We start from the raw sequence: 27260 nt of genomic DNA, 5'->3' as shown, positions 1-27260 counted from the left end.
TAGAGACACAGTGAATAAAAAATGGACTGCTACTGTCCTTTCTTTGAAACCTGTTTTAAAAAGAAAAAGAAGGAAAAGAATAAACAGAAAAGGAAACTGAATCGTCAGTGAAACTAGGAAATAAAAACAAGCACAAAATAAAATCTATGAAAACAAGGCTGTCCAATGCAGGAAAATTGAACCTGGTTCATGAAGATGTTCAAGAAAACATTTATGCCTTGCAAGGTGTCAGGAAACACACATTGGTCACAAGTAGATGGTACTTTCCACAAAGAATAGCTGTCACCCAAGGAGGAATGTGTGTCGATTTCTTATAAGCATGTCCCTGAACCTACCTAAAACCTTAGAATGGGAGAAAAAAATAGGTTGAAATTGGAAATACAATGATATGCTGTCTTTGCAAGGAGCAGGCCATCAGGATGATAGCATAAAGAGGAAAAAGTAAGTTAGAATCGGCTCTGCAGTACATTACCTTAGGTATATGAATACCATCTTGCTAAATCCAGTGGTTTGTTCTCGATCATCATTTTGGTGGCCATTTCTACTGCATTTGACAAAATAGATAATCATTCCTTGTTGAAATCCTTTCTTTCTTTAGCCGTGGTATATCAAGCACCCTTCATTTTAATCCCACTCCTTTTGTATTTCCTTCTCAGCATCCTTTTCAGTCTCCTCTTTTCCCTACTTCCTAAATAATGGGTTGTCATGTGCTTAATTCACAATTCCTTTCTTTCACTACCAATACTCCCTCCTTAAGTGATGTCATCTGGTCCTATGGTTAGTACCATCTGCATTCTGACAACCCCAGGATTTATCTGCAGCCCTAACTTTTTCCTAAGAATTTGATTAATAAGAATTCCATGCTTAATAACTCTACTAGACTGCCCAACAGTCAGTTAAAATTAAGATGCCCAATGTCCAACAATGAATTCCCAATTCTCAATACTTTCTATTCCCCCATGTCCCCTAGGGGGAAAAAATGAAAAGAGTAAGGTAAAAATAAAAGTTCCTGCTGATCCATACAATTGTTTAGGAGAAAATATAGCTGTCATTCCTGAGTCCAATCTATGTTCCATCTCCTTTCCAATAAGGAAGGATAAGTGTTGATAATATTGTTTTTTTTTTTTTTAACTCTTAGACCCAGCTATTGATGCTAATATTTGGTAGGAGTTTGAAGAGAAAAATGGTTTGGATGACTTTAAAGTATTTCCCCTAAGATATACTTCTTTACTACAAAGATTAGTAATGTATAGTCCAGAAACAGCAAAGACCATCATAACCAATTGGGTAAGTTTAATATCCCAACTCATAATATTATCATATTAGTCTCATAAACCCCTTGGTAAGACACATGGACAAAGAAAAAAAAGCACTTAGTATTATTGTCAAAACAGCATAAATTCATCTCATTTTGATCATGAGAGAATATCAGACAAATCCAAATGGAGGGACATTCTAGAAAATAACCGATAATTCTCCAAAAGTTTCAAGATCATGAAAGAAAAAAAAAAAGCTTGAGGAATTATTGAAAATTGGAGGACACGAAGAGAAATAAAAACTAAATGCAACCCTAACACCTATTAGAATGACCAATATCCAGAACACTGACACCAGCAAATGCTGGAAAGAACACGGAGCAACAGGAACTCTCATCCATTTCTGGTGGGAAGGCAAAATGGTACTGACACTTTGGAAGACAATTTGACATTTTCTTACAAAACTGAACATATGCTTATCATTTGATCCAGATGTCACACCTCTTGGTATTTACCCTCATGAATTGGTATATATATATATATATATATATATATATACACACACACACACACACCCAGTATATATATATATATATATATATATATATATATATATATACATATATATATATATATATATATAACCCAACACTTATATTTTGATAAGTGTTCAAGTCATGAAATCTTATGTTATATGTTTCAAACATGAAAACATCATGTTTTCAATTTGTGTGGACATAAAATGTATCTTTTATGTTTATAGTAGATGTTTCATGTTTAGAGATGTTTATGGTAGCTGTATTCATAATTGCTCAAACATGGAAGTAACCAAGATGTCTTTCAGTAAGTGAATGGATTAATAAACTGGTGTATCTAGACAATGGAATGTTATTTATCACTAAAAAGAAATGAGCTATCAAACTATGAAAAAACAAAGAAGAAACTTAAATGCATTTCATTAAGTGTGAAAGGTCAATCTGGAAAAGTGACATAATGTGGGATTCCAACAGTCCTTTGCCTTTGGAAAAGGCAAAACTATGGAGATAGCAAAAAGATTAATGGTTTCCAGGGGTTAAGGAGGAAGAAGGCATGAATAGAGCATAGAGAATTTTTAGGACCATGAAACTATTTGATAATACATGTCACTTACATTTGTCAAACCCATAGAATGTACAACACTAAGAGTGAACCTTAGTGTAAACTCTGGACTTTGGGTGATAATGATGTGTCAGTGTAGGTTCATGGACTATAACAAATGTACTACTCTAATAAGAAATGTTGATAATAGGGGAGGTTATCCATGTGTGGGGATGGGGGCATATTAAAACACTGTATTTTCCACATAATTTTTTGTGACCTAAAATTGCTCTAAAAATAAAGTTTCTCATAAATATGGAGAACAAACTGAGGGTTACTGGAGGGTTGTGGGAGGGGGGGATGGGCTAAATGGGTAAGGGGCACTAAGGAATCTACTCCTGAAATCATTGTTGCACTATATGATAACTAATTTGATGTAAATTTAAAAAAAAATTAAAAAATAAAGTTTCTTAATTAAAAAGTAGGTAAATGTAACGCAGTATCCTAGATAGTCTTCTAGAACAGAAAATGGACATTAGTAGAGAAACCAGTAAAATTTGAATAAAGAATGTTAATTTCCTGGTTTGACAATATCCTGTTAGTAAGGTGTTAACATTAGTGGATGCTGGGTGAGGAGTAAATAGAAACTCTCTATCCAATGTTTGCAACATTTCTGTAAGTTTCAAATTAGTTCAAAATAAAAGCTTTCCAAAATATGGACATACTGATATGGAAGATTTGTGTGGTCTGTGAAGAACTAAACGCCACACTTTTTAAATGTTAGCTTTCTCTGGAACTTGTTTTAAACTTATAAGATAAACTTATCTGATGAAAGAATTAAACTTATAAGATAAACTTATCTGATGAAAGAATTAAAACTTGCTGCATACGATATCCTTGTTTACTGACTCCTGAGAGGGCACAGTTTTCATTTCATGGTAGAAAGGAAGTAGAAACATGAGGAAAGTTCATGCTTTCTGGGTAGGAAATTGACCAAGGTTCAAATAAGGGCCAGCGACTGGGCTTTCCGCAGGTCCAACCCTATGGTAATGTTCTACTGCATTTCCCTATTACCAAATTTCCCTGTACAAATTATATCTTATCTGTGTCTGGGCTTTCCAGAGACCCTGTAGTCAGAAACATCCCTAATTTCAGCCTAACTGGCCTTCTGATAAATTGGCAAGACTGGAAACTTTTCCTTTCATAGGTGTGAAACATTCTGGTGTCTGAAGCTTCAAATAAAGTACATGCAACTCCCCATTTCCCATCCTTATTCTGAAAATCGAATAAGGGAGTGGACTTCTTGCTTCAGACTAAATGAGAAGAATTGAAGTCCCCCAACCCCATTGCCCTCCCATCCAAGCTCTCAGTAACCAGCCCCTCTTTCATGGACAAAGCTCAAATATGAAAGAATTTTAAAGAAAATGCAAAAGATCTTTTAAAAAATAATATCCAATGTACATCTGAATTCAATAGATGGGTGATGGGTATTAAAGAGGGCACCTGTTATGATGAACCCTGGGTGTTGTATGTAAGTGATCACTAAAGTTTACTTCTTTTTAATTTTTTTGATGTTTATTTATTATTGAGAGACAGAGACAGCGCATGAGCAAGGGAGGGGCAGAGAGAGAGGGAGACACATACTCTGAAGCAGGCTTCAGGCTCTGAGCTGTCAGTACAGAATCCAATGCTGGGCTCCAACTCAGGAACCACGGGATCATGACCTGAGCCGAAGTCGGAGGCTCAACTGACTGAGCCACCCAGGGGCCCCACTAAATTTTACTTCTGAGACCAATGTTGCACGCATATTAGCTAACTGAAATTTAACTTAAAATCATTTAAAAATAAAATAAATTCAATAGTGAAAGTGGACTGAAAAATTATTCATTTCGGGCCCATCCATTGGCAATCATTTTATCAATTCATTTTTCCAAATAAGTAAATCCCAGATGATCATTTTCTACAGTTTTACACCAACATGTAGATTTTTTTAAAACATTAATATAAAACACACTAGTTTCCAAAGAGAGTTCAGAAGAATATACACATACACATATACATTTGCGCATATATATACATATGTATACATAAATACGTATATGATTTTTAAACCAAAAATAAACAGTCCAATAGTCCTTATGATGACAAAGGCTATCCATGCTGTGGGAGAATACAAAATTATCTAGAAAAAGTGTACAGAATTATAAAGAATAAGGTTTCTACTAAATCAATGCTAACCAGAGATGTCATTATTTATGAAATCACAAGTGAACAAAGAGCAGACCTAACACGATTTGAAGATAAAAATGCTCTAAATTCAGGTATCTTTTCTTTTCTCTTTTCTTCTTCTCTTTTCTTTTCTTTTCTTTTCTTTTCCTTCTCTTTCTTTCTTTCTTTCTTTCTTTCTTATTCTCTCAGGATTCTCTCCTGGGTATATATAAAAGAGAATATATATATATATGTGTGTGTGTGTGTGTGTGTGTGTGTGTGTGTGTATATATATATATATATATATATATGCCCTGCCCGTTCCAGAGGATGAGGGTGGAAAACAGCCACCTGAGTAAAAGGCAGTTTTCACACTTTGGCTATTAGCTGAGAAGAAATTTCCTTGGGGATATTTGTATGCATTTGCCACTAAATTAGGTGTCGTGGGGCTTTTCATGTCTAAACAGTGTTAAGCTGAAACAGTGTTCAAGGGTAAAATTTAGACTTATCAATTTGAAGATTCTTTCTTGAAGACGTAGTCCAATCTATACTTTGCATTTCGTAAAACACTGCTTGAAGTGGAAATCAATTCTTAAGTTAATTTAAACTTAAAGTTGTTTGAGTACCCAAAAGTCTCAGAGGTTTTTAAAGCATTTCGTTATAAGATTCCATTAGGGACAAAAATATACTTATGAAACACAAAGGTTACATATTGAATTTATATATGTCATAAATAAAGCATACTCTGCACATAATATAGAGATGGGAGTAAAATTTAACCAGGCTTTCACCGGTAATGTCATATCAGTCAGCTATTTGATTAAAGAAATGGAATATTAATAAATTACTGCAAGCTGCCAGAATGCTTGTCAACCTCCCTACCTCTATCTCCTTTCTGTCCTCTGAGAATTGTTCACACTTTTCAAATTGTATTTTCCAAAATCAAACCCAAATTTTTTGGTTTTTATTTATTTATTTTGAAAGACAGAGAGGAAGGGGGAGAGAGAGAGACAGAGACAGAGAGACAGAGAGAGAATCCCAAGCAAGCTCCATACTGTCAGCACAGAACACACAGTGCTCGAACCCATTAACTGTGAGATCATGACCTGAGCTGAAACCAAAGGTCGGAAGCTTAACCAGCTGAGCCACCCAATTGCCCCAAACCCAATTTTTAAAAACACATAACAAAGAAATATATAAATGGCAACCGGAGCTCATTTTGGTAATGTTCTTCCACCCTTAGTCTCCCATAAAAGAGAATTTATTTTAAACTTTAGGGGAATTTTATGAAATGTGAGGAAAGAAAGTGCAGTTCCTTCAAGAGAAACTGTACCTTGAAAGTAGAAAGTATCTATCTCTCTCGCTCATGGTCTCATGCTTCCTCTCTACTTCAAGGTCATTTTCTCTAATTCTAGCTACCTTTCTAAAAAAAAAAATTAATGTTAATTTATTTTTGAGAGAGAGAAAGAGAGAGACAGAGAGAGAGAGACAGAGCATGAGTGGGGGAGGGACAGAGAGAGAGAAGGAGACAGAGAATCCAAAGCAGGCTCCAGGCTCTGAGCTGTCAGCAAAGAACCTGATGTGGGACTCGAACCCACAATGATGAGATCATGACCTGAGCCAAAGTTGGACACTTAACCGACTGAACCACCCAGGAGGCCCATTTTTAAATTTTTTAAAAATGTTTATTTATTTTTTGAGAGAGAGACAGAGCATGAGTGGGGAAGGGGCAGAGAGAAAGGGAGACACAGAATCCGAAGCAGGCTCCAGGCTCTAAGCTGTCAGCACAGAACCCAGGAAATTCTATCTTTCTGATTGGTGGGTTTCCAATGGTTCAAACCCAGATTCTTCATCTTCACAGCACCTACTGAGGAGCTTGACAATATTCTTTATTCTCTGACACCTGATTTCATATTCCTAGGGAGAAAATCCAATGTTCCTACATTGACTCAATTCCTTAACCAAAAGTGGAAGATTCTGAAGGGTACACAGAATCACAAAAGTTTCATGCCTCAAAAAATAAAGAAGGGGAAAACACTATCTAACTCAAATTCATTAAATTAAAAAAAAAATTGTAAAGCATTGTCTTTAATTAACATAAATGCCCAAAGCATCAACAAATTAAGTCCAGAAATATATATATATATATATATATATAGAGAGAGAGAGAGAGAGAGAGCATAAATATATATATGTAGATAGATATATAGATAGCATATCATGTCCAAAACTGGGGTTTATCTCAGGAGTTGAGAGTTGTTTTAATATTTACAACCAATCAGTGCAATTCATTACATTAATAGAATAAAGAACAAAAGTATATAATCATCTCAATAGGTGGGGGAAAAGGTTTGGCAAAATTTAGTGCCCATTGATTATTTCTTTTAAAATAAAACTAAAACTATATCTGCAATATGATAAAGGATATTTAGAAAAACATACTGCCAATGTAATATGTAATGGTAAGATATTGACTTTTCTCTTTAAGATAGAAAATGGAGTATGGATGGATGCCTAATCTCACTTCGCATTCAAGATTAAGCTAATGATCCAAATGCAATTAGGTAACAAAAACTAAAATAGGAATTATAAATATTAGAAGGAAAAAAATAAAAACTACTCGTAGTGGATAATTTTATGTGTCCTTTTGGCTGGGTCATGGGGCCCAGATATTTAGTCAAATGTTTTTCTGGGTATTTCTGTGAAGGTGGTTTTAGATGAGATTAACATTTGAATCAGTGGACTTTGAGTAAAGCAAATTGTCCTTTATAATGTGGATGGGCCTCATCCAATCAGTTGAAGGCCTTAATAAAGACCAGCCTCTCTTAAGCAAAAAGAAATTCTGCCAGCTGACCAGTTTATACCTTGAACTGCAGCTCTTCCCTGAATCTCCATCTGCTGATCTACCTCATCCGATTTTGTACTTGCCAAGCCTCAGCCACCATGTGAAAAAATTCCTTAAAACGAATCTCTCTTAATGTATAAACACCCATCTTGTGGGTTCTGTTTCTCTGGAGAATTGTAGTTAATACGGGTGTTTATACAACAGAAATAAAACTCTGTGTCTAAAAAAGAATGCACAAAACTTTTTTGAGTAGCTTTATTTTGAAAAGCCCCAAACTAGAAACAATACATAACTCCACTAAACTGGAAACAACATATAACTCCAACAACAAGAGGATGGATAATGAAAAGTAGATCAGATGTCACGGATTACTTTCAAAAATATCGGATGAGAGAATCCATACACAAAAGAGTACATTCTGTAGATCCCATTTAATGAACTTCAAGCACAGGAAATGTTAATTTACAGTGATTGAAATGAGAACAGTTGGTTGTCTGCGGGAGCAGAGAGAAGGTGCGCAGGACGCGTAGGAGAAACGAGATTTCTACGTGAAATATTTAAGGTTTATGCATTTCACATTATGAACTTTCATTTCATTTAAATAAAAAAGTAAAGACATATGTAAGTAAATGTCTCAATAAACAAACAAACAAGCAAACAAATAAGTAATATGGGAGCGGGGTGAAATTTTAAATTATGTGATCGGGTCTGGAAAGACCTCAGTAAGAAAGTGACTTTTTTTTTTTTTTTAATTTACATCCAAATTAGCATACAGTGACTTTTGACAAAGACTTAATGGGCAGAATCAGTGAGCCATGAGGCTCTCTCAAAAAAAGTGTTCTGGTGGAGAGAACAAGTACAAATATGGCAAGGCAGGAATTTGCCTGGCATGTGGGAGGAAGAACGAGGAGACTGGGTGGCCTTGGAAGAGCTAGTGAGTGCACTGGTCACTGTAAGCCCTTGTAAGTTATTTTTCGGGTTTTGCCTTTTATTTTGAGTTTCATGGGGGAGTCCCTGCGGTGCTTTAGGGTAAGACTCACATAGTGCACTCACGTGATGAAAGATAGCTTTGTAAAGACCCTTTGCATTTCGAAAAATTCTTTTCACTTTGGCATACATAAAATTAAACAAGAATTCATACATTTGGTGATCTAAATGATGAGCTTTAGTCGAGTCCAACCTCCTTTATCATAGCACCTACTCGGCAAGCATTAAGGTGGAAACAATTAAAAATATTACTGTAATTCTGCAATTCTGTCACCATTCTTATCAATATTTTTAAACAATATCACGTAAAAAGAAAGTAATGTTATCCTAAAACCCTCACAAGCCCAGATGGTAAGCAGCATAGAAGCTTATTTTGTAAATTGCAAAATCCTCAGTAACATGAATGAGATTTGCATCTGTGCATTTGTCTTGTAGGTACAGATGCAAGTGTTGGGCCAATATAAGCAAAGGAAGTTTCAATTCTTAACGTTGCCCATTGGTCTTCAGTCTTTCCAAACAGCATGTAACTAAAATTTGATTCTTTTGGTAAGCTTGGGAATGAAATAGTTCCCAGATACGCGTTTATTTGCAGACTTAGGGACTTTTCAACTCAGTGTGTATAATGCTGAATAATGGCCCCTGCCAGATATCTGCATCCGAATCTGCATCGGAAACTATAAAAATTTGTGTGATTGAGTTAATGATCTTGAGATGGAGATATTATGCTGGATTTTTTGGCGGGGGGGGGGGGGGGTGGTCCAGGAAAGAGATCAGAGAAGGCACAGAATTCAATGATGGAAGCAGAATGAGATTTGCAGGTGCTATGCCACTGGCTCTGAAGATGGAGGAAGGGGCCATATGCCACAAAAGGTAAACAAAGAATCTGGGAAAGAGAATTCGAAAGGATACACTCTTCACATATCCTCCAGAAAGAGCCCTCTCTGCTGACTCCTTGACTTTGGTCCAATAAAACTGATTGCAGATTCCTGACCTTCAGAACTGTAAGAGAATAAATTCGTGTTGTTCTAAGTCAGTACGTTCATGGCAATTTGTTACAGCAACAAAAGGAAACTAATAAATCCACACTGTGAAATAGATATCTACAACTTTTTTTATAGTGTACATCAACAGCTATCAACGAAAAATTGCACCAGATTAAACAAGCGAGGACAACTTAATTAAAGACTATTGTAATAGTGGTCAAAACTGTTTGAATCGGGGATAGAAGCAAAACTCAATTCCACTAAAACAAAAGTCAGGAGAGTTTCTCAGCAATGGGGTGAGTTAGTAAAAACGTGTTGGTCAATGTGCTTAGACTATGTATGTTTACTAATTGGCTTATACTGAAGTTAATATTCTACCCTCCCAAAGATGCTGGGAGACAGTAGCCCTATCTTTCTTGATTAGTTGTATCTCAAAAGGATGGCTCTCAGAATCTTGAGAAAGACATTCCTGGGTTGTAATCTTGGCAAGAAGCTGGAGGAAGATTTAAATATCAAAGTGTCAGAGAAAGAATTTATAATTGTGAGTTCTCTAAAGTACATGCTCTCAGAAAAAGGATAGTGACCTATAATCAGGAAAAAAGCCTATCTAAAACAGTCAAGTTGAGCAGAACATGAGAGCCATCTTGGTCAATTCCTACTAAAAAAATGCTTAGTCAAGGCCAAACCAGATATTTATCTCAGTAGAATTTACCACATATACTAATCATATGTATTCATCCTTTATATTGAAAATCTGGAACTTTTGAAAATTAGGGTAATGCATGAATACTTGCCCATTAACAACCACAAAAAAAATCATTTTAAAGAAATAAATTGAATGTGCCACTTTAAAGTCTTAAAACATATATAGAAATCATTTCTGATGGGATGTGCTTTTTGTTGTTTGAGCTATTAGGAAGCAGAACTATTTTACAGTTCTGAAATTATTTTATGACTATGTTCTCTCTTAAAACAGAAGAGACCTGGGAGTAAGAGAGATGTAAAAAGGCTATGCACAATTAGAAAGAAATGAAAACAAAAGCTTAAATTAAAATACTAGCCGAAAAATATCGATGCTTTTTAGAATAATCCTCAAGTGTGCATATTAATTATCCCAATATTTGTTGAACCAATATTGTGACCCTAAGGAAATAAAATTATAGATAAAAAGTACATGTCCTTAAAATATACACAAACCAACATATGAAAATAAGCAAATTGCAAGATAGCCTGATAAGTGACATTTCAGAGATAAGAGTGAGACAACTGTGGGTCACAAAAAATAAAATATCTAGTTCTGCCTCAAGGAATGAAGTAACATTTCACTAAGGAAGTAATATTGGAACTGATTCTTAAAGATGAATAAAAAAACACAAGGTGGAAAGAGGATGGGAAAGCCTTTTCAGGGGAACTAGCTTGTAATGATTCTTAAGATAGAATTAAAGAGCCTTACTTGTCAAGATTATGGAGAGTTCACTTTTGCAAAAGGAAGGCTTTGTTAACAGATAATAGAGATAAAATCAGCGGAAGTAGTTGCAAAAGCAATGGTGGTGAGAGAAGTAAGGATACAAATTGAATATATTAGAATAGAAACAATAGAATAGCTACCTTTTCCTGAGTGCTACTATGATGTTCTAAGGGCTTTCAACTCTTTATCATATTTAGTCATTTGATATATGAAGAAGATTTTATGTCTGTTTTACTGATGAGGAGCCCAAGGTTTAGAGGAGATAGAGAATGGTTTAAAAGACTGAAAAAGCATGTGTGCTGTAAGAAATGTATAGAGGAATCCTTAGTAACATGATACAAATCAGAGATCAATAGCATCGTGTTTATTTTATTTTTATAAGAAAGAGGAGTGATTGGGTCAGTTTTATCTTCTGATAAAACAGTTTCATGGCAATATAGAAGGTAAGACTGGAGAGTCGGCAATGAAAGGAAACTGAGAGACTCCTGGCGAAGTAGCCAGTACAGTGACCTAATTAATAGTTTGCGTGAAAGCTTATATGATTCTTAAGATGAGTTTCAAGTATTATCTATCTTTGGAATCTCAGAACCTCAGCCCAAAGCCAGGCAATGACATTCGATACATGTTTTGCTGAGTTTAACAGAAATGAATAAATGGACTAAAACAACAGAACATCTGGAGAAGAAGGGAAACTAGTATAACACATAATATAACTAGTATAACACATAACATAAATTATTGTTGACTGCCTACTAGGTGGCTCATGCTTACATTAAAAAAATGTTTTAATCATCAGAGAAATCTTTTAAGATTATTAAGTAATCTTGGAGATGATAAAACTAAGCCTCATTATTCATTGAAGGAAAGAATCATCCACCAAATCCACAGTGTCTATAGGCTTGTTGAGGATGGCCTCTGCCAGCTGGGATTGTTCACATGACAGTGGCATCATTTTAAAAGAAAGAGCATAAAAAGTGCAAGGACTCTTGATACTATTCCAGAGCCAGCACATTGTCATTTCTACCAAATTTTGTTGCAAAGAAGTCAACATAGCAGCCAAATTCACAGGAAGGGGGTAATAGGTTCTATCTCTTGATGGGAGAATCTGCAGTTTCATTTGAAAGGGTCTAAATAGAGAAATAAGTGAATATTTGGGGACATTTTTGAAATCAATTGACCAAAATGAGTGAGTCTTAAAGTTCCTCTTTTGGCCCTTGTAGCTCTACAGGGTTAAAAGTAAACGGAAGTAGAAGACTGAGTATCAGAGTATGATTTTATGTTTAAGGCAAAGTTGGTCTAAAAGTAGTTTTTGAGGCAAAGTTGATCAAAATCTAGGCTCCTACTTATAGGATCCCAAGAACTTCTGTGGGTGGCACCTTATACCAAGATAAGATCTGTTGGGGACCTCTACAATGATACCTAGAAATTTCTGCAATGATAGAGAAATAAATCCACCCAATTTCTCTGCTACCTTACTATGATTAAGTTACATACCAAAATGTGGCCAACAAAAGTAACTCCCTACAGCTTCCTCCGGTTTCAAACATTTGCTACAAGTTTCTCCTTGGTACAGCCATGACACAGGACCAAATCTGATGAAAATAAGTCTTCTTTATTTTTCATTTACTCATTCATCTATCTGTTCAACAATGTGTGGATAATAAAATTCAGCAACGAGGAGTTACCTTAGCTTTATGCCATCTAAGTGAGAAGAAGAATGACATTTATGAATCGGGCTGATCACTGTTCAGACATGTGCCCAAAATCTGATACTCAACTTTTATATTGATTATAGTTAGTTTTCAGTTTCCTGGCGACAGCGTGAAGGCAGTAACTCTGACAGTGCAATAAAGAGTACAGTCAGAATAAAGAAGCATTTTTTAGGAATGGTTCGTTGAGAATATTATACACACTAGAGAAAAAGCCCATAAGAGACATAATGTGAAAGAAGTCAAAATCTGCATAAAGTGCGTATTTGGTGGTTCTAGTGAAGACCAAGAGAGTCATCACCAAGAGGAGGAAGCATTAGTATTCAAAAGAAGAAACAACACATTTTTAAAGAGATAAAAAAAAAAGTAACAAAACTTGCATCAGGATCTACAGAAAGTTTTATAAAAGAAAAAAAAAGGAGGGTTTACTTGAAATAGGTTATCACTGATGCCTATAAACTCAGTAGTGCAGGTAATGAGCTCATTTTCTGATAAGTGCGATTTGGGAAGAAACAAAGAGGGGTTTGGGTACAGGCAATACGAAAATTTCAAAACAGATTTGTTTGGGGACAGAAAAAAGCCAAGCCAGTGGGCACTGGGGAGCAGTTGAGTCTGGTCAGCATGACTCCTCTGGATCTAGCGAGCTCTCAGCACAGCTGGCTCATCAATAGTGCTAAGCAGTGTCCCCAAACAAGGGTCAAAACAGTTTAGATAACTGCGTAGAAATTTTCTTTTCAGGTAAAATCACTGAAAACACTCTGAGTGTGTTATCATTCAATGTTGCATAAAAGTATCCTGATACTTTACAGTATAAGTGCATTATGAACACTTTTATTAGTTCTCTTTCTCCCAGCTTGCCTGCAGGTTCCAGTGTGCAAATAACTCTCAGTTAGTTCTATGAAAGTGCATTAAGTCTTTGAGGTTTAATGCGCTAGGGTGGCATTCAGTTCCTCAGAGTAGTCATTTACTAAATAGTAGGGTGGGATGCGTTCTTCCTTATCCAAAGAAGTGAACTAGAGCAAAGAATTAAGGGTCACGTCCATATTCAGAAAGCTTAATATAGAACTGCAGCATCCGAGCTAGTGAACATAGGGCAAGAGCACTACATAAAAAAGAAAAGTGAGTTTCCCTTTGATAATATATTATTTCCAATTGGCTAATAAAAAGGAAAATGGCATATAAAAAGCATGCAATTTTTCTAATTAGATCAGCATGATCTCTGCAGTCTTCTCCAAAAGTATTCAATACTTTGGGCTATTTAAATCCATTTAAGCTTGTTTTGAAAGGAACTAAAGGGAAAACATACTTTCAATGGTGTATATAGCTTTCTTTTTATCTAGGACAAAGGAATTCTCTCCTACTTATGGAGCATCTTGTCTACAAGCAACAGGGATTTATTTTGCATCAGTTTAAGCTGTCCTATCTGCCAAAATGATACATGTTCAATGACTTTTAAAACCACTCGAACATCTCCATTCAATCGTGCTCCCCCCACCAGGCTTTTAGAAAAGCAGGAAAATTGTTTTAATATTTTGAAAGGCATCCATTAGGATGACTCTGTTTAAAACACTAAGTGGCTTAATGGTATTTTCAATGCTACACAAAATATTCTAACCATGAAAAAAATTCAGCTAACTACCAATATATAGGAGCTCATTAACTTTAAAAGCTATGAACTGCATATAGGAATCTAGTGTAGCAGCTAGGAAATGTCTGAGTAGTTAGTACATATTCCTTTATTTATTTATTTTTAATTTAAATGTAAATTTAATAGAACACAATATTCTAAGCACCTAATTGAAAGATAATTTTATTGGAATAAGGAGAGTATATGAAACAGAACTGAACTGTTAAAAGTTTCAGCACAGATGTAATATAAAACCTTTGTGCAAACTTACTATGTTAAATTGCTTTGAGGTGCTAAATTAAGCATACACTAGTCAGGTTTATAGGGGGATATTGTTGGGTAAGGTGAAATTTCCACAAGGGATGTTACAAGTAGATGTGGCTTTGAATGTGTAGGTTCCAGAGATGTTGTTTCTGTCAATCCCCCAAAGAGGCTAAAGCACAAATAACAACACGAGGGATCTGTAATGGGAGCATAGATTGGACTCAGAGGAAGTAACTTCCTAAAATCTGGCTCTTTTTGATCGTAAAGCTTTCTAAGAAGAGAATATTTTCTAAGATACTTATTTACTTTGAAAGATAAATAACGTAAGTATGCTACTTGTCTTGACTTGTTTCTCCCAAAGATACTGATGCCTTTACATCAAACAATGCTAATAACAAATTCTATTCACAGGTAGTATTTTAAAAAAGAAAGCTTTGATCTAGCTTTTGAGTAGAATTATAAGTACATCAGACTACCAAATTGCATACATTTATTTTAAGGTCATCAAAATCATATATATTCAATTTACACGCTCATACGTTTGAAAACAGATGCTGAGAAATCCACAAGGGAAAACAAAGCAAAACAGAACAGAACATTTACATAGTTTCCGTTTGTCATTTCAGTGCAGAAAAAAAGCAATAATCACAGCTTTTGGAAGTAAAGTATTGTTAGTGTTGATTGTTCTGTGTTAGTTTCATATAAAGCAAAGAAAAACTCATTTCAATAAATAGTATTCAAAAACTGATTTATGAGAAAATTTCAGCTTTTAGATTGACATTTTTACTTAGGCTGCTACATCTTACATCAGGACAAATGAACAGTTTAAAATGGAGATTCTTTTCAAATAAAAATTTAAAAAATAAAATAAAATGGAGATTCTTTCCATTATCATAAATCTGTGAGACCGTATACATCAACTATAGTGTGAGTGAATAGCCCAAAAGAAAAAGAAGCAGCAAAGCCTAAGGGTACAATACTGAAAATAAAGTGCTCAAGAAAGGAAAATTTATTGTTAGCATTGAAGTCCCAATATAGGTTGAATAAAAGCACTAAATGAAGTTTTCTTCTATTTTCAGTAACCATTCTGTTTTCTTCTTCCTTTCTTGGAATTATAAGCAACGTGGAATAGTAAGTGTTCATGGCAACAAGTCTAGACTCAATGAGTTATGCAATTAAGATCTGAAAACCCCTGAAGATTCAAGAATTGAAATGGTGGGAACAAGTGTCTAAAGGCTGGAATTGGTCCCTAATCAATGTCAATTCATAAATTCAAATCATGTCCAAATACAGTTTTGAAAATTGTAATCTTTCCACATGGTAATCCAATGTACATATTGACCATTTAATCCTGATAATCAATGCTGTTATGGTAACAACTGTTGAGTAAGCCATAATTACAGAAATACATTTTGGTCAAGACATTAAACATACAAATGTAAGGAATGCCTGGGTGTCATAGCCATTTAAGCGTCCAACTCTTGATTTCAGCTCAGGTCATGATTTTGCAGTTTGTGACATTGAGCCCCACATCAGGCTCTGCGCTAACAGCAAGGAGCCTGCTTGATATTCTCTCTCCTCTTCTCTCTCTGCCCTGCCCCACCTTGTTTACATGCACATGCACACACACACACACTCTCTCTCTCTCTCTGTCAAAAATAAACAAACATTTAAAAAACATACAAATATTAAACACAAATATTTCTCATCTGTTGCAAAAATGATGGTGAGGGGAAATGAGAAAGGAAGTGCTTTCACAGGAGGTGCTATGCCATCCGGTGTTGGGATATCTACTTTTATCCAGGACAAGGACCAAATAGGGTATTTTTACAAAAAGAACAAAAGAGCAGAGGCTTGCATCAATGTCTAATGCTGTTTGTGATGTTGTACTATAGTTTTGCAAAATGTTACCGCTGGAGAAAATTGGCCAATGGGTACAGAGCTCTCTCTGTATTATCTTCACAACTTCATCTAAATCTTGAATTCTCCAGGAGCACCTGGGTGGCTCAGTTGGTTAAGCATTCAACTTCAGCTCAGGTCATGATCTCACAGCTCATGAGTTTGAGCCCCACATTGGGCGCTGTGCTGACAGTTCAGAGCCTGGAGCCTGCTTTGGATTCTGTGTCTCCCTCTCTCTCTCTGCCCCTCCGCCACTTGCGCTTCTCTTTCTCTCTCTCTCTCTCTCTCTCTCTCTCTCTCTCTCAAAAATAAACACTCTCTCTCTCAAAAATAAACACTATTTTTTTAAATCTTGAATTCCCTAATGAAAATTTAAATAAAAATGTAAGTTTTCCTGAAAATGGAGTTCACCACAGTGCATCAAAGAAAATGCTGACGGGGCAAAGAATACAGCGATAAGTCAAAAAATATCTGAAAATCTAGAGGAAAAATCTGCTACATGGCTACTTTGAAATCTAGTATATTATTAGATGGAAAATAATGAATCCATATCACTTTTATATTCCATATACAAAAATAAACTCAGAGTGAATAAAAACCTAAATGTGAAGCATGGAATGATAAAACTCCTAGAAGAAAACATAGGCAATAATTTCTTTGACATCAGCCACAGAAACATTTTCCTACCTATCCTCAGGCAAGGGAAACAAAAGCAAACATGTAAGTGATGAATCACTGGGTTCTACTCCTGAAACCAACACTTCACTGTATGCTAACTAACTTGAATTTAAATAAATAAATTTTAAAAATGAACTATTAAGACTTCATCGAGATAAAAATCCTCTCCACAGCAAAAGAAACTGTCAACAAAACAAAAAGGCAACCTATCGAATGGTAGAAGATACTTGCAAATGATAAGGGATAGTATCCAAAATATATAAAGAACTTACATAACTCCACACCAAAAACCCACAAATAATCTAATTAAAAAGAGTACCTAAATAGACACTTTTTGCAAAGAAGACATAGGTGTCCAACAGACACATGAAAAGATGCTCAACATCACTCATCATCAGGGAAACACAAATCAAAACAGCAATGAGATATCACCTTACACCTTTAAGAATGGCTAGAATCAACTAACAAGGGTTGGTGAGAATCTAGAGAAAAAGGAAACCTCATGCAATATGGGTGGAAATGTAAATTGATGCAGCCACTGGAAAAGAGTACAGAAGTTCCTCAAAAATTAAAAATAGAAGAACCACATGATCCAATAATTCCACTAATGCGTATTTACCCAAAGAAAACAAAAACACAAATATGAAAACATATATGCACCGCTATGTTTACAGCAGCAATTTTAACAACAGCCAAGATATGGAAGCAGCCCAAGTGTCGACTGATAGAAGAATGGATAAAGAAGTGGTAATATATGTATACAATGAAATATTACTCAGCCATAAAAAAGGATGGAAACTTGCCATTTATGACAACATGGATGGACCTAGAAGGTATTATGCTAAGTGAAATAAACCAAAAAAATACAAATACCATATGATTTCACTTATATGTAGAATCTAAAAAACAAACAATTGAATAAGCCAACCAACCAAACAAACAGAAAGCGGAAACAGACCCATAAATACCGGGAAAAAACTGATGGCTGCCAGGGGGGAGAGGGTAGAGTGATGGACAAAATGGGTGAAGTGGAGTGAGAGATACAGGATCCCAGTTATAGACTAAGTCTCGGGGTTGAAAAAATGTTAGCATAGGGAATACAGTCAATGGCACTGTAATAGCATTGTATGATGACAGATTGTAGCCACACATGTGGTGAGCATAGCATAATGTATAGACTTATAGAATCATTATGTTGTACATCTGAGATGAATGTAACATTATGTGCCAAGTACAGTTCAATAAAAAACATGTATAGCATATTAATAGTAAATTTGTGGTGTGGTAAGGACAACAGGTCAAGAAACATTCCCATTGAAAAGATATTTTGTTATTCATGGTTCCCAAGAAGAAGCACCCAATGCCATGGTTTGGATGGGATGGGGAGACATGAAGAAGCACTGAGGTCCATCAGGAGGGAGGGAGAGTGGGATGGATCTTAGACAAGAGTTTTTTGGTTTTTTTTTTTTTTTTTTGTAATTTCCTTGGAAGGAATGGATACTGCAGGTTACACAGATTTAGGATTGGCTAGCCTGAATAATTGCAGCAGGCTCTGGGACATAGTGGCTATCCCTAGTTGTCTGGTACCTGGCCCTGGGGTAACTAGGAGAGGTGGATAGTGGCCCTGGGAAAGCCCAGTAAAGGAAGTGGTTGCTATATGGGTTCCAGACTGATTGGTTTGTACCTGAAAAGCACACCTCTTGGAGGATTCCCTCTGAGGAAACAGGGGGTGAGGTGAGAGGCAAGAGGGCAAGGCAAAGTGGCTCAGTTATACTATCGAGGTGTCTGGAACAAGAAATATCCAGCATACACACGTAGGGCAGATGTTAAAACATCAAATTTATAAAAGCTCGAAACACTGTTAATGTAACATCTCAGTACAGAAACAAAAGTTTTCCCAGAAGCATATGATGTAGGCAGCCAGCATGTGCCCGCCAACATAATAGAGGGAGGCAGATTCGTTTAAAATGATTTGATCATTTCTGTATTTTGAGCAGAAATGTGAGGCATTCAAAGAGGCAAAATTTAGGTAGTTTTACTAATAGTTGCAGAACACTTGGCTGAATGTATTCATTTACGTGAATTTGTCCAGGTAATTGGTCTGTGGATGAATAATGTGAGGTTTATTTCCATCACATCACTTACAAATTAGTATTCTTTTATTTGCCTGATTTACAGAAAAATATGTATATAATATATTTAGAAATTCAATGAACCTAAAAGAATTATTAATGCAAATATTAAATGTGGTGGGGATAGAAGGCATCGTGAAGGAGAAGGCTGAGCTGCATAACCCATTAGCGTCACCCAAGCACAGATGCTTCATTCCTCCGGTAGCATGTTTATGAGCCTTTGGAATGTATTCATTTTTTTTTCATACAATCTCCACGGTTTCGCAGAACTCCATTGCACAATCTGGTTTCTTTCTGCTCGTATACCCACATAAAATTCCATTAGTGGAATGGGAAGCTTGTTCCTTCCCCTAGACTGCTCCCAAGAAAAACTTGCACTTGGTCTTAAAGATAGGGAGAAAAGTCCTGGTAGCCTCACTCAGCCATATGCCATCCATCTTCCTAAAGGCCCATGAAACTCCAAGTTTCTCAGAGAGGGTTTTAGATTTTATAACCTGATGTCTAGCTGAGGCAAACATATTATTCAGACCTATGAAACACCAATGGGAAAAGGGATTTTAATTATTTGACAATTGCTATTTTTTTTCATACTGTCTCCGATAGTACTCCTTAGGTCTTTTGGTTTTTGTTTGTGGTCAAATCATATGGCCCCAAAGTCAAATCATGACTCTCCCATTCAACTATCTTTGTTTACTTTAGACAAGGTCATGAACTGTTGATCCACGGTCTGTGTGGTAGGTAGAAACATCAATATCGGTGAATGATAGTTTTTGTGAAGATTAAAACACTTACTATTGGGAAATCACCAAGCACAGTACCTGACAAATATTAAGTGCTAAAAATTTAGTTATTATGGCTGCAATTATCTAAACAGTGTAGATACTTTACATGTGGTGCTTGGCTATTTTGTTTCTATTTCAGACTTGCTGTGACATTAATGATGAAAAATAAAAAAAAAAAGTAGTAGATATCCTAAAAAGCCAGCATGAGGAAACAAAGACACATGATGTGTTTGAGATTTTTCCTCTCTAGAACAACATAAAAAGAAATAAAATACAGACAAGCTAAGAGGAATTACTATTTCCTAAGGCATTTCAGCTAAGTATTCTCACAAATTTCTTAGAGAAAATGAGCAAAACATTTCTACTAGAATCCATTGCACACCCTTTAGCACGTTTGCATACATTGTGCTTACCTTTCTACACAACATGATTAGAAATAGTCATTTCAACAAAGCATTTTGGACTTTTTACAGAATCTCGATGTTATTTGAGATGGCAAAGTAGAACCAGGCCTCAATAACACTCTTTGCCTACACCTATCAACTGACATGATGAAGAAAGAAACACAAAGAAATCAAGAATAAAAGGTAACTGATCAATAAGTAAATGGATAAGATAGTTTTCTGAAATTTTGTGCGGCTTGGCAAGCTTCAGCTTCATACAGCTCCAGCCAACACCGTCTCTGTCTTCACACGAACACTAAAAATTATAATTGGATTCTGAAAAATTGACCAGTAATTGCTTTATTGAAGAATCATACAAATAGCAGTCCCAGGAGAACACGATGAAATTTCAATGGAAAAAGTAGCCTCACTGTAAACAGAATAGAATAAAATAAAGTTAAACTAAATTAAAAAATGTTAGTCTTAGACATGTTGGGAATTCCCTGCTTGGAGGAAAGCAAGAGATAAAAAACAGAAGGACCATTAACACCCAGAGCTCATTATCTCCACCGTGAAATAGAAATATAGGGACACAGTAAACAAATGAGCAAATAACTGAGGCAAACAGGCGGCGGAAAGAAAGGCGTGCTGAGGGTTCCTTATGAGCATCCCTTCTTTACATCAGCTCTTAACAAAGGCAGCGAAATGACCTTCTTTTAGAAAGTTCCCACTGGGACGGAGGAGAGAGAATGAGAATTCAAATTAAGTGGAGTCTTTGCAGAGGCATCACCGTGTTGGAGGAACCACTTGAAGCCCAAGGGTATCCCAGACAACACGAGGCAAGGACAATATAATACCAAAAAAAAGGACAAATTTTCCAACAAATATGTTATTCAAATATAAAAGTGGCATGAATTCTTAGGATTATAGCATCTATGCGCATTTCTTCATACTCAGAAAACAAACAAACAAATGAAAAGAAAAGAAAACAAAAAGCACTACTCAAGGAAGACATCCTGTCAGCCAAATGTAAAGGATTATCTCAGTTGGAAGTCAGGGAGGAAGTGTCAAATCCATGTTCCAGACAGTCTATGGCTAATCAAGTGCCAAAGGAGACAGGCAGTGATCAATTTGCAGTTTAAAATCTTGGGGGCGCCTGGGTGGCGCAGTCGGTTGGGCGTCCGACTTCAGCCAGGTCACGATCTCGCGGTCTGTGAGTTCGAGCCCCGCGTCAGGCTCTGGGCTGATGGCTCGGAGCCTGGAGCCTGTTTCCGATTCTGTGTCTCCCTCTCTCTCTCTGCCCCTCCCCCGTTCATGCTCTGTCTCTCTCTGTCTCAAAAAATAATAAATAAATGTTAAAAAAATAATAATAAAAAAAATAAATAAAATAAAATCTTGATAATGTAAAAATTAAAATGTAAGAAAAAATGAGAGGTAAAGGTGAAGAAGAATGTGAATCAATGTAGTTGTATTCTAATATGCCTGTAATGATGTTCCCTAAGTCTCACCTCAACTGACTTTTTTAAAATTTTTTTTAACGTTTATTTATTTTTGAGACAGAGAGAGAGACAGAGCATGAATGGGGGAGGGTCAGAGAGAGGGAGACACAATCTGAAACAGGCTCCAGGCTCTGAGCTGTCAGCACAGAGCCCGACGTGGGGCTCGAACTCACAGACCCACGAGATCATGACCTGAGCCGAAGTCGAACGCTTAACTGACTGAGCCACCCAAGGGCCCCTCAACTGACTTTTAAAATGAGGATATTAATTGTTTCACATGTCCAGAATTCCATAGTTACATGAAGCCCCCAAACAGGTACATCAGCACCTTAAAAACGTCACTAAAGACCTAGGAGTTTTTGGCACTCTCTTTTATAATCATTAGCATTGGTTTCCTTCTAAGTCTGCTCATGTTTATACTTGTAAGTGAGCTGTGAGGAGTTACCCAAGTCACATGCCTCCCTCCCACCCCTCTCATTTGACAGGAGAGAGTCAGAGCAAACCTCCCCCATAAGCACAATATATAAATCCTTTCTTTCAATAACACTGGGGTGGCATAACTCACCTGCTTGCTATTAGGCTAACACCATTGGAAGAAAAGGTATTGTTAATTGACATGTGTGGACTAAGAACGTTCAGTACCTGAGTCCAAACACAGCAACTTCTGTGGCATATTGTTGTGTAGGACAAGGGTATATACTCATACAAAACACAGACCTGTTGGGAAGGCAGAAGGTACGAGGGAATGGAGAAGGCAGATTGATGCTGGGAAGGAAACTAACATTTTCAAGAGAAGAGGATAAAAGATGGATAAACTGACAAATAGATTTAAGTATATGATTTAAAGTCATACGTACACTAACCAAATAAGTTTTAATCAGAAAGAAAATGCTAACAAAATGGAAAGTTGAGGAAGGAATGAAAGTAATAGGAAATATTAGTATTTTAGCATTTCCATTTTTCAAAGTTTTAAATTAATATCAGTGAAAACTGTGCAACCAACTGTGTTAAGTAAAATACAATGTTAATTTTGATAAAGGTCAGAAGATAGCAATTGGATTAAATTACAATGAAAGTAGACCAATCCATACTATCAGAAGGTAAATACATGAATAGAGAAATCAAAAGCATAATCAAAATGAAAAAAAACTTAAAAAAAAGAGGATTTTTTAAAATGTTTATTTATTTTTGAAAGAGAGAGAAACAGAGTGTGAGCAGGGGAGGGGCAGAAACAGAAGAAGACACAGAATCTGAAAAGGCTCCAGGCTCTGAGCTGTCAGCACAGAGCCCAATGTGGGACTCAAACTCATGATCTGAGCCAAAGTTGGATGTTTAACTGACTGAGCCACCCAGGTGCCCCCAAAGAGGAAATTTTTAAAGGCTATAATATATGGTGAAAGAATGAATACCTGATGTGAGTTAATTTTATGTGTCAACTTGACTGGGCTAAAGGATGACCAAATAGGTGGTAAAACGTTATTTCTAGACATGTCTGAGTTTCCAGAAGAAATTAACATTTGAATTGGTAGACTGAGTAAAGAGGGTCCTCACTAATTCAGGTGGGTAACATCCAATTCATTCAGGGTCGGAATAGAACAAGAGACAGAGGAAGGGCAAATTTACTCTATGCTCAAATTGAGATAATCCATTTCTATGCTCAGACAACTACACTCCTGATACTCAGACCTTTGAATTTGATCTGGGCCTCACACTCTCTGCTTCCCTGGTTCTCAAACCTGCAGACTTGGACTGAATTACACCACTATTTTCTTACTTTTTGAGCTTGCAGAAAGCAATTTGTGGGACTTCTTGGGCTTCATAATCATGTAAGTCAATTCCTACAACAAATCTCCATATAGTATATCTATATATCTACCTATATATCTATATCAGTCCTATTTTTCTGGAGAATTCTGATTTACTATTTCAACAATAAATAACTATTAACTGTTCTCACCTGGTTAAAAGAGAGTCACAGATATTCACACACACACACAAAAACAAGCCAGAAAAGACAAGAATGCATCTTTTTGCTATAAGAAATATGCATAAAGCAGAGAAAATAAACAAGAAGATACTGCAAAGAGAATTGCCAAGCAAATACTAACAGATTTCAGACAGAGTTAAGAAATTAATGTCAAACTTTAATTTGTTTAAAGTGTTAAAAGACACAAAAAGATTCACTCTATAGTAATGAAAGATTCAGTTCAGAATGTGCCTAACTGTCATAAATGCATAAACATAATATTTAATCAATAAAATTCATAAAGCATAAATCACAGAAATGCAAGATTAACTGAATATGACAGAAAAGAAATAATGGGAAAATGTACATTATAACTGTCACCTCATGAGAAATCAGGATGTTAAAAATAAATAAAGATCACACTATATCCAAAATTAACTCAAAATGGGTCAAACATCTAAATGTAAGAGCTAGACTGGGAAAGTTTTTTTTAATATAATTCACTGTCAAGTTAGCTAACATACATTGTATACAGTATGGTCTTGGTTTTTGGGGGTAGATTCCCGTGATTCATCGCTTACATACAACACCCGGTGCTCATCCCAGCAAGTGCCCTCCTTAATGCCTATCACCCATTTCCCTCCGCTGTCCCCCCATCAACCCTCAGTGTGTTCTCTGTATTTGAGAGTCTCTTAGGGTTTGCCTCCGCGACTGTTCGAAATTGCTTTTCCCCTTCCCTCCCCCAATGGTCTCCTGTTAAGTTTCTCTAGTTCCACAGATGAGTGAAAACATATGACATCTGTCTTTCTCTGGCTGAAATAAGTCAGTCTGGGGAAAAAAATAATAATAATAATAATGTTTATTTATTTTTGTTTTTGTTTTTTTAACGTTTATTTATTTTTGAGACAGAGAGAGACAGAGCATGAACAGGGGAGGGGCAGAGAGAGAGGGAGACACAGAATCCAAAACAGGCTCCAGGCTCTGAGCTGTCAGCACAGAGCCGGACGCGGGGCTTGAACTCACGGACCGTGAGATCATGACCTGAGCCGAAGTCGGACGTTTAACCGACTGAGCCACCCAGGCACCCCTATTTATTTATTTTTGAAAGAGAGAGTGGAGAAGGGACTGAGAGAGAGGGAGACAGAAAAATCCCAAGAAGGCTCCACGCTGTCAGTGCAGAGCCTAATCCAGGGCCCGATCTCATGAACCACGAGACCATGACCTAAGCAGAAATCAAGTGTCAGACACTTAACCGACTGAGCCACCCAAGTGCCCCAGGAAAACATTTTTTAAATGGAAGACAAAGGAGTATAAAATATATAAAAAACTATCCACGTGGCGTTCGGGGCTCAGTTCTTTGGGTACAAACCTAACTGAGCGGTGCCAGCAAGTGTAAAGTTGCTTCCTGGAAAGAACAGCCTGGGTGTCTAGACTCTCTGCAAGAATCTTGCTACATTACCTGGGGACTCTTGTCCAGGATTCGGAGACGGTGTGTTTCCACCTCCTTTGCCACCAGGGATGCAAACCTTGGGGCGCACGGAGAGGCAGTCTGGGCTGACACCAGAGGACCGCTTGATCCCCAGGAGACTAGACCTCCCGGCATGCTGGGGCGAGGACTCTGTGCTCCAGCAGAACCCGGGAACCCAGGAGGCCCAGGAACCAGCTTAAGGAGTGCCTGTCAGATGGGTAAGAACCCGGGTTCATTTTGACAGACCTGCTTGGAAGAGGCCGAAGGGGAGCCTGATCACCTCCCGGAGGTGCACTAGTAGTTCCACAAGGGACGAGGAACAGAGCTGCAACTCTAAGGCGTTGGGCGCTGGGCACTGGGTGGCAGGTTGGAGTCGCCGTGTGACTGTGTATGGGGACTCGTGCCTCGTTCATCTCCTGGATCCACGACTATGATAATGACAGCCGACTGTCTCTGGTTCTGCTACCTCAGAACAGGGACTTTAAGGAATATTCCAGAGCAGCTGCCGAAACTCTTTTTTTGTTTTGGGGAAGGTTCCCTGTCTTCTCTGGACCAACACGGACTGCCTTATTCTGCTTGTGGAAAACGAAACAAAAGAAACCTGGAGTCTGCTCCTGGAGTTGACAAGATTTAAAGCTAGGCCTTCTGCTGACGCCTCTCCTCTTCCGCCTTCTTCCCCCCCCCCCCCCCCCCCGCCCCCTTTTCTGCACCACCTGGGGCGCAGCCTTCAGTAACTGACTCCTCAATGCCTCAGGCACCATCAGCTCCTCCCACCCTAGATGTTGAGGCGTGAAGACCGCCCAGGTCAGATGCCCCCCCCCCCCCCTCCGCCAAGGTTCCAGGTAAAAAATAACCATGGGGAACAAATTGTCTAATGTGGACCCAAGTAAAACGTATTCAGTGTTTAAGTTCATTTAAGTTGGTTTGAGAGAGTCAATGTCTATCAACATTAAACAAGCATTTATTCTACCTAGATTGGCCGAAGGTCAAATAAGCTCATGTTATCTCTGTTCCAATTGGTTAACAAAAGGATGACTCTAAAATTTTTTTTAATGTTTTTATTTATTTTTGAGACAGAGAGAGACAGAGCATGAGCAGGGGAGGGGCAGAGAGAGAGGGAGACACAGAATCTGAAGCGGGCTCCAGGCTCTGAGCTGCCAGCACAGAGCCTAACGGGGGGGGGGGGGGGGGGGGGGGGGGGGGGCTTGAACTCATGGACTGTGAGATCATGACCTGATCCGAAGTTGGGCGCTGAACTGACTGAGCCGCCCAGGCACCGCAACAAAAGGATGACTTTAAAGTGATGGCTAATTTTGTCTGTCTCAAAGTTTTCATGGGTAATTGTTAAATTACCTTTCAAAGTCTTTGGTAAAAGACTTTAATACTGAAATGTTAAAGTTTTGCTTGCATGATAAATTGAGATTGAATTCATTGGATATCTAATGAGATAAGAGGCTAAAGAACTAATTGCTAGATGTAGGTTTTTGCTTCTGACTTGTGGCAAAAAACTAAGGATATTTGGAACTGTGGAAAACATGCTTTGTGCTTAATGGATTCATAAGTTTGCCATAAAAAAAAAATTCTGATATAACATAGAGTTTACAATTGGTTACTACTTAGATTTCACTGGAGACTAAGGTTTCTAAGAGTTAAAATTCTGCTAACTATAGCTAAAACTGATAAAAATTTTAAAAAAGCAACTCTGTATGTAGAAAATTAGGAGATATGAGAGAAAGATATAAGAAATAAAAAAAATATTTTTTTGAAGGTAAAAGAAAGTAATTTTGTCATAAATGAGACTGGTTTTTGGAGGGAAATGGCTTGGAGCAAAATCTAAATGCAAAGAAAAGTTGTAGAAGTTTCGTGAAGGAAAATCTTTAAAAAGAAATTTTATATGTGGTTAGGATGGACTAAGGTTAAAATAAGTGGATTTTAAAAGCACACTGGGTGAAAATTAAAATTCCTCCTCCTGGGGCGCCTGGGTGGCGCAGTCGGTTAAGCGTCCGACTTCAGCCAGGTCACGATCTCG

The 27260-nt window shown here is 37.0% G+C and overlaps 1 long non-coding RNA gene across 1 annotated transcript in view; it reads left to right on the top strand.

Moving 5' to 3' along the window:
• LOC102899761 overlaps positions 1-16002 on the top strand; it is a 37050-nt gene extending 21048 nt beyond the window's left edge. Inside the window, exons 3-4 of the long non-coding RNA XR_002736641.2 lie at positions 7030-7105; positions 15504-16002. This is a non-coding gene — a long non-coding RNA (uncharacterized LOC102899761). The remainder of the gene's footprint in view (positions 1-7029; positions 7106-15503) is intronic.
• Positions 16003-27260: the final 11258 nt, after the last annotated feature.

This window comes from Felis catus, chromosome D2, assembly GCF_018350175.1.
Source record: "Felis catus isolate Fca126 chromosome D2, F.catus_Fca126_mat1.0, whole genome shotgun sequence".
Classification (NCBI taxonomy): domain Eukaryota; kingdom Metazoa; phylum Chordata; class Mammalia; order Carnivora; family Felidae; genus Felis; species Felis catus.
This window is presented reverse-complemented; position numbering and strand designations above follow the sequence as displayed.